Source organism: Silene latifolia, chromosome 1, assembly GCF_048544455.1.
Source record: "Silene latifolia isolate original U9 population chromosome 1, ASM4854445v1, whole genome shotgun sequence".
In the NCBI taxonomy this organism is placed as follows: Eukaryota; Viridiplantae; Streptophyta; class Magnoliopsida; order Caryophyllales; family Caryophyllaceae; genus Silene; species Silene latifolia.
Window position 1 is genome coordinate 102,595,600 of NC_133526.1, and position 9,601 is coordinate 102,605,200.

General features: G+C 39.4%; 1 non-coding gene across 1 annotated transcript; it reads left to right on the forward strand.

The window, feature by feature from the left end:
- The first annotated feature begins 564 nt into the window (after window positions 1-564).
- On the forward strand, window positions 565-671 carry LOC141620325 (small nucleolar RNA R71). Its single transcript, XR_012531936.1, has one exon. It is a non-coding gene; the product is annotated as a small nucleolar RNA R71 (small nucleolar RNA).
- The last annotated feature ends 8,930 nt before the right edge of the window (window positions 672-9,601 follow it).

Below are 9,601 nucleotides of genomic sequence, written 5' to 3' on the forward strand. Positions count from 1 at the left end.
AGGGTCTTTGAGCTTGATTTCTCATTGGAGGTGGGGTGTATGTTAGTTGAGGGTTTTGAAAATTTTGGCTTTTGTATGAAAGATTGGGATGGAATTTGGTATTCTCATTGTAATAGTTGGAATAAGGGGTGCCACTCTTGTATGCTTGGAAAGCATTCACTTGTTCCCCTACATTCACTTTGGTCATGTCCTAAGGTTCCACAACTCTCATATACTCCACTTGGAATTGAGGATGATGCCACCATAACATTAACATGTTGTTTGGGTGATTTGGAAGCTTCATCAAGCTTAGCCATGACCATCTCAAACTTCAAAATGATGGTGTCAATGTGAGCATATAGTTGAGCACCCAATTGAGTGATGGAATCTACCTCATGCTTTCTTCCTCAAGTGGCCTTTCGAGGCCTACTATATTGCGAATTATGAACCGCCATTTCTTCAATTTTAGCCCATGTTTGATTGTCATCAACTTCGATAAACATACCATTGGATCCCATATTGAGAATGTTGCGGGAGTCTTCATATAGACCATTCCAAAATTGTTGCACAAGGAACCACTCGCTAAGTCCATGGCGTGGACAAGAATGACAAGTGTCCTTAAATCTCTCCCATGCTTCATAAAATGATTCCTCATCCCTTTGCTTGAACCCGGTGATTTGGGCTCTCAACATGTTAGTCTTCTCCGGAGGATAGAATTTCTTGTAGAAAGAAAGTGCTAACTTCTTCCATGAATCAATACCAAGGGTAGCCTTGTCTAGGCTCTTCAACCGTTGCTTTGCGGTACCAATCAAAGAAAAAGGAAATAATACCCATCGGATTTGATCTTGAGTAACTCCGGTTTGAGAAATCGCATCAAAATAGTCACAAAAAGTCTCTATTTGTGAATGAGTGTCTTCACTAGGCATCCACCCAAATTGACTTCTCTCAACTAGTTGTATGAATGCGGATTTGGCAATGAAATTACCGGTTAAATGTGGTCGTGTTGGAGTACCATTTGGTAGATTCTCCTCGGTTGGTACGGAATGTGATGAAAATTTAGGCATTGTGGGGTGATTTTGTGGTGGATTTTGTATTGGATTGTCCTCTCCTTCTCTTGCAAAAGGGTTGGTAAACTCAATGTTATTTGGTTGAATGTCCACAATCTCTCCAATACCTCTTAAAGTACCTCTAACAACTCTTCTATTGTTGGTTAAGGTTCCTTCAATTTCAAGATCAATAGGTAAAGGATTACTTTGTGATCTCCTAGTCATGCAAAATATCAAACAACTCGAAAATAATTAGAACAACCTTGAGGAGATTGACTTCCCTAAAGTAAAGAAAGACACAACTAAAAACAATTAATGAAAATCAAATCAAGTTAACACCGTCCCCGGCAACGACGCCATTTTTTGGTCCGGTTTAAACTCGTCTTCAAAAGTTACCAACCAAAACAATATTTATAACTTTACAAACTACTCTTAGCAAAGAGGCAAGTAAAGGTCGGATCCCAAGGGATGAGTATTGATGTAGGATTTTCAATTGCAAATGGTCGTGTCTTAGGGTGTCACAATTTCAGTTGAGATAGGAGCTCAACAAAACTAATCAACAAGATAAAAGTAAAGTAATGAAAACAAGCAAGATGATTAAAAGGGGTGTAAACAATTGATTAAAGGCACTAGGGTGTCATGGGTTCATAGGGGATTCATGGGAGTTGATCATAAAAACATGTTCTCAATGATATAGCAAGCACTTATTGTTGTAAAGGGATCGAGTTGTTGTATAAGCTTACAATCTCTAGGAAGGTTTGGGTCCCGGAGCCGAATCGATTAGATTGTACAACACCTACAAGTCGACTTAATCCTTCCTATTCAACTATATGCATGGTCTAATGAGGCTCGAGTTGGTGTATAAGCTTACAAGCCTCATTGAAAAGATAGGTGATGGGTAAAAAATGCAAGGATTCATAGGCTCGCATTTCATCAAACATAACATGTGCATAAGTTGAAATCCCAACAAGCAAGCAATTTAATTATGAAAACATATTAGATTAAGCATGAATCATTCCCCATGTTGGTTTCCCCTAATTCTCCATTAACCCTAGCTAAGGAAACTACTCACTCATTATCAAGTTTAACATGCTAATAAGGTTGTCAATCATACTAACAAGGCAAAACATGATGAATAAATGAAAGTGATTAACAATAATTAAACAAGATTAAGGGAGAATTATACCTATGAAGATGATTCCAAATAATAAAGAAAGAATAATAGAAGTACTTGATGATTGATGGAAGGTTGTCAATCCTCCAAATAAACCCAAATAATCTTCTAATTACCCAAAATAAAGGAAGAACAATAGAGAAATTAAGGAAAGATTAACATGTGATTAATATTGAGAATTGTATTACAACTAATTTGAGAGAATTACAAAGTGATTAAGGATGGATTAAGATTGCTTAAGAGAGCATTCATGGATTGTGCTAATCTAGGTAGTACAATGGGGTATTTATACTAAATATTAGGTACTAAGATTAGGGTTACTAAGGGCTTAAATGACTATTAAGACCCTAAGAAAAGTTGAGGAAATGCTCCTCTCGAAGGAAATGAGCATTTCTGTGCTAGTGCTGCCACAATCTGTGCGTCTTGAGGTAAGGCACGGGCTCTCTAAATAACTTACGATCCGAGCGGATCCTGGGAGAGACGCTCGGCTCCAGCTGCTGCATCCCGCTCGTCTTGGGCACAAGACGCCCGGATCTTGGTGCTGTGGGACGCCCGGATCGTGTATGATCCGCTCGAATTCCTGGGCAGACTGCTTCTCTTCTTTTCCTCGTTAACAATTCGCAAGGATCATTTCGGGGATGCAAGGATCCTTTCATCATTGCCCATTTCACTTTATTATCTACTTAGGCCTCTAGTATTTTCTTCTCTTTGATGCTTGGTCATTAGATGCGATCAATTTAGCTCCATTCCGCCTCATAAATGCAAGGTTAGCACTCCTTTCCTACCAAGGAGACAAAACCTCAAAGAATATGCAAAATGGGAAACTAAAGATAGTAAATGACCCAATTATGTGCTATAAAGCATAGGACCGAGGTTAATTCGGGGACTAAATGTGCTCAAATATGAGTCACATCATAAGTAGTAGTATACTTCACTTGAGCCTCATCTAGAGTTCGGCTCGCATAGTAGATCGCGCTTAAAGCTTTGTCTTTTTGCTGGCCTAACACCGCTCCTAGTGCATAATCACTAGCATCACACATAATTTCAAACGGAAGCTCCCAGTCGGGAGGCTGGATAATCGGTGCTGAAATCAAGGCCTGTTTTAACCTGTTAAAAGCAGAAAGACACTCATCAGTGAAAACAAATGGGGCATCCTTAAGTAACAACTGTGTAAATGGTTTAGTAATGTTAGAAAAGTCCTTGATGAACCGGCGATAAAAGCCAGCATGTCCAATGAAACTCCTCACTCCTTTAACATTGACAGGAGGAGGTAATTGCTTAACCACTTGCACTTTTGCTTTATCCACCTCGATGCCCCTATTAGAAACTAAGTGCCCTACGACAACTCCCTCATTAACCATAAAGTGGCACTTCTCCCAGTTAAGCACAAGATTAACCTTAATGCAGCGCTGCAACACTTTATTAAGTTTAGACAAACAGTTATCAAAATCAATCCCATAGATGCTGAAATCGTCCATAAAGAGCTCCATAATAGACTCTAAATACTTAGAAAATATCCCCATCATGCACCTTTGAAATGTGGCAGGGGCATTACACAAACCAAAAGGCATTCTACGATAATCAAAAACACCTTGAGGACAAGTAAAAGTAGTCTTTTCCTGATCATCTGGATGAATAGGGATCTGAAAGAACCATGAGTATCCATCTAGATAACATAAAAACTTATGAGAGGCTAACCTTTCCATCATCTGATCAATAAAAGGAAGGGGGAAGTGATCCTTCTTTGTGGCGGCATTCAACTGTCTATAATCTATACATATCCGCCAACCAGTCACAACTCTAGTAGGTATCAATTCGTTTTTGTTATTCTTAACCACAGTAGTCCCTCCTTTCTTAGGGACCACCTGAACTGGACTCACCCATTTAGAATGACCAACAGAATAGATAATACCTGAATCAAGTAGCTTCATTACCTCAGCCATTACAACATCCTGCATCTTCTTATTCAGCATGCGCTGACCTTGTCTGCAAGGCTTGTGATCTTCCTCTAGCTCAATCCTGTGCATACAGATATCAGGAATGATGCCTAGAATATCATCCAATTAATAACCCATGGGTTTCCTGTTTTTCTTAAGAACAGCTAACAAAGAAGTCAGCTGCTTATCATCAAGCTTAGCACTAACAATGACTGGATACTGCTCGGTATCATCTAAAAATGCATATTTGAGATGGGAAGGAAGACGCTTACGCTCAGGTACCTTTACCTCCATAGCGCAAAGAGTGTTTACCAATTGTTCTACCCTCTCTCTCCTTCGGCGTCGGTGAGTTCACGCTCATCTATCGCAGCTTCAAGTAGATCGACCACAGCGTCATTGTTTTCCGGGTTATCTGCACACTCATCTAACAACATCAAAGCTTCCAGTGGATCCTCTATCAAGGAATCCGACCAGAACTCATAAACAGAATCATCAACGATATCAACTCAATACCAAGTATCCTCTATCATAAGTTTAGATAGTGTACCAGGAAAACTGAAAGTGATAGCGTCATCCCCCACTCCAAGAGTCAAATGCCCTTGTTTGACATCTATGATGGCCCCAGCTGTACACAAGAATGGTCTTCCCAATATAATCGGGGTCCGGGTATCCTCAGCTATGTCTAAGACAATAAAATCTACTGGAATAAAGAACTTGCCTACTTTGACAGGCACGTTTTCTAAGATACCTAACGGTCGTCTAACCAATCTATCAGCCATATGGAGGGTGATATTGGTCATTTTAAGATGACCCATATTAAGCTTCTTGCAAACAGAGTAAGGCATGATACTGACACTGGCTCCTAAATCACAGAGAGCCTTATCTATCACTTCATTTCCTATTACACAGGTAATAGAGAAACTACCCGGGTCTTTCAATTTAGGTGGAGCTTTATTAAGAATTAAATTACTAGACTCTTCCATAAAGGCAACAGTCTCAAATTCACTAAGCTCTCTCTTACGCGTCAAAATATCTTTCATAAATTTTGCATAAGAAGGTACCTGGGTAATTAATTCGGTAAAAGGGATAGTTACCTGAAGGTTCTTGACCACTTCCACAAACTTACCGAACTGTCGCTCAACTTTAGCATCTTTCAGACGTCCCGAGTAAGGAATTCTGGTAACAGTAAGTGGGTCTACGACTTTCTCTTTACCTTTGTCTAAACTTGGCATCTCTGCAGCAGGGGAAGATGATCCATCAGCGTTTTTAGACTTCGAAACAGCGTCTTCGCTATTGCATGTACTTGATCGAGCACTATTTTCACTCGATAGAGAGCTTTTCTCCTAGGATCTGCTCGATCGAGGAACTCTATCCTCTCGATCAAGGTCTTCAATTTCGGCACCTCTTGATCGAGCACTATTGTCAATCGATCGAGAGCTTTCAGTGGGAGAACTGCTCGATCGAGTGTCCTGCTCACTCGATTAAGGACTTTGTCGAGGATCAGCAGCGTCTTCATCAATTTGCTCTTCCAAAACAGTTTCCGGGCTTTCATCAACTGATATATCCGCATTTTTCGGCATTTTTGGTCCATCATAGGTAAGACCACTTCAAAGATTAATTGCATTAATCAGGTCACAAGGAGGTAATTGACTTGCTTGGTTCATTTGCTCAGATGCAAATTGTGTGAATTGATCCTGCAACTTCTTCATAGAATCCTCATTTTCTTCTACATTTTTCTGGACTTGAAGTGCCAGGATAGCACCAAGGATTTCAGCTCTGCTATCTCTATATTTGTAGAAGAGGATTCATCTTTATGCGACATTAAATCAATGGGATTAGACACACATGGTATGGCTACATCTTCATAAAATTGGGAGAACGGGATTCCTTGCTTGAATTGTTGATAAGCATGGACTCGTTCTACTTCTGCCATACACGTCATCGGATCATGTCCTTCCGCGCCACATCTACCACAAATCACCTCTTGCTCAATCATGGCACGGATCTGTTCTTGTTCACCAAAATTTATCGGGCTATTTGTCTCGTCACACCCAGTATTAAGGACTGCTACCTCAGCCACAAGGGATTCACCGTCGCTTTTGCTCACTTGCCTTCCTCCTGTGGAATTCCCATACTCAGCTACATGAATGGCCATATCCTCAATAAGATTCCAACCCATGTTGTCATCAATATTCTTTTGAAATCTTCCTTTAGCCGCACCATCCAATACCGCTCTTTGATCGGCATACAACCCATTGTAAAATTTGTTGCCAAGGAACCATTATGGGAAACCATGATGAGGTACAGAACGAACTAGCTTCTTGAACCTAGCCCAAGCTTCATTCAAATATTTAGTGACCAGTTGTGTGAAATTAGTGATTTGGCCTCTTAATGCATTGGTGCGCTGTGGAGGGAAGTACTTTCTGTGAAAGGCTAATGCCAGAGATTTGCAGTCAGTCACCTCAGCAGCTTCCTTATCCAGATCTCTTAGCCAATCCCGGGCATCACCAGTCAAAGAAAAAGGGAAAAGGATTTCCTTGACCCTATCTTGTGTCACCCCAGCACCCAAAGGAATGGCACAGCAGTAATCAGTGAACAACTCCACATACTTGCCCGGATCCTCACTAGCTTCCCCCTTGAAAAGATTCCTTTCCACCAACTGAATGTAAGATGGATAGATTCCAAAGTTACCAGCATCCGTAGTAGGAAGAAGGAAACCCTTGGGTAAAGAATCTGTATTAGGCTCCGAGTGACTAGCAATGCTAGGCATTTTAGCAAATGAAGCTGTTAGAATAGTAGATCTTTCAGTAAACATATGAGAATAGTCTCAAGTAATGAATTCCTTGAGACGAGAGACAAACTTAATATAAAGCAAACAAAATATCACCGTCTCCCCGGCAACGACGCCAAAATTTGACACGGCTGTCGCAACCTTATCAAAAATAAAACGAACCGGTCTCTATAAAATGTAGTAGAGGTAGTCGGGTATCGAATCCACAGGGAGATGGGAATGTTGTACGCTAAACTAAGTCTGCCTAAGTAACCGTTTCTTGGGGGTTTAAACGGTTCGATTCTACATTATGGAGACAAAGAGAAAGAGAGCAAAAGGGGAACAACAACTAAACTTTAAAGAGATTAACAGATAGAGAGAAATAGCTAGGACAATCGGTTCACCATGGTTTCCTAGGAATTCAATCTAAGGTCAAAGGTTAGCATAAACTCGGTCTGTAGGGTAGTGAAAAGGTCCTTCCAGTTCGCTATTCGCCCTAAAACATTACAAACTTAGCTTTCGCCCTCATTAGAATGCCCTAATGTTCACTGCAGGTCTTACCCCTTCCAATCTTCCGATCCAGGTCAAGGTGTACCAAATCAACTAGCTGAATGCGTCGACTCAAGCAACTAATAGCTATTAAATGCAGTTATTAACAACACAAACCTAATCTTAACCAAGTCCTAATCACCTATTCATAATCTCCCTAATTACCATGGCTCCCCTATGTCCTAGCATAAGAGATTAGTTTCGCATAATGAAGAAGGAAAGATTAACAAGAACAAAAGAAACAATTAACTTAAACATTCTAATTACTAAAGAAAACAAGAATAAATGTAAAAGAGATGAATAAACAAGAGCAAATGAAATAAATTAATAATTGAAATTAAGGATAAAAAATACCAATTACAATCAGTTCCGAAAGTGCAAAGGTTTAGGTCTTAAAAGGTAAAAGTGAGAGAGAAAATTTTCAGGTCCCAAAGGAAGAGATGCATTGTTCTACTACCGTCGTCCTATTTATTCTAAGATAGAAATAAAATATCCTTGCGTAAAAATATCCTTACGGCAAAAACCACTCGATCGAGTAAAAGTAAACCATTCGATCGAGTAACATCAAGATCAAACACTTCGATCTAGCACAATAAGTACTCGATCAAAGGACTCCTTAAACACCTTTCTCGATCAAACATAGTAGGTATTCGATCGAGAACTCTCAGCATCAGGAAGTGCTCGATCGACCACTTTTCAGTAGCCAAGTTATTCGATCGATGGAACGTCCACTATAACAACACGGATGAACCCAAAACACCTTCTGAAGCCACTTTACGCATCTCTAAGTGACAGATTCCAAGTTCTGATTCTTCTTCCTCCAAAATACATGCAAATGGGATAGGTTCAGGTTCGATTTAACTCACTTCAGGTCCAAACCTGCAAATAATACAAGACAGACCAAAGTAGACTATTCGGGGGCATTTGTAGCTAGATGCTACATAAATAACATAGAAATGCGTGTAAATATAGGATAAAAACCCTATATAAAATGCACGCATCATTCACCTTTGCTCAGACCAGAACATAGACATATGATAAGACTAGAACCAGTCTACCATTTTGCATTTTGACCTAACACTTGACAGATTATGCTAAAACTAAAGGTATAAAGGACAACTAAATAATCATTAATACCTCATTTTCAACTCTCACTAATGCAAGTGGCCACAATACAATACTTCCAATCGCATCTTTCAATGTATTTAGATCATATGCTGAAACCGGAATAGGAAGTGCAAGAATCTCGAACTCTTGAGGAACAATCAAAATTTTTACCCTTAGTTGATCTGATCCAACAAAACCATGATGACATAATTCTCCTGGAAATGCCTTGCCACGAGCAACCTTATACGTTACTACGTCGTGAGGGTCTTTTAGAAGAAGATGAAGTGGCGTGTCATTTTACATATATATTTAATAATTTGTAGCTAAATATGTTAGTTACAGCCTACAAGCAACAACGACGACCATTCACAACTAAGTTTATGCTTAAAATTATGTGGTTACCTTAAATTCTGGTGTTAAAGACAGTTGTAACTTGTTTACATTAGCATGGTCAAGACATACTTGATTACCACCATTATTATCAGTTACATCATCAGGTTGCTTCAAGGTGGACATGCCTATTTCTTCAAAAATCGATGACACACTATTCTTAAATGCCAATTTTAACTTAACTTCAAGCTCCTTTATTAGTTATTTTTTCAAGGCCTCTCGATCCTCTAACGATGTTTCACTTTTTCTTGAACGACTACCTTTTTGGGCTGCAACCCCAAATGCACGTTTCACGCTCACATTAACTCCTCCAAAACCTCTAGCACTACTTGGGTGACCAGCCTTTTCACTAAAAGCATAATATAAAGCATCTTTATTTCCATCTGGAACAAACTCTCCTTTGATCTCCTTTATTCTTAGCTCACGCTAACATTAATTTCACACATAAACATCAATTAGGACAATTTTATAATGAATCTATCAATATACAAAGATAGCACAGGAAAAAACTAATACATGACACACTCATAGGCAGAGAGGTTTGATATTCCTTGTCTACATGATTAGTCCAGAATGAGCCGTTAATATAGCTTAAACCATAACTCTTATACCATACAAATTATACGGATGCTTAAGCGAAAGATAACTC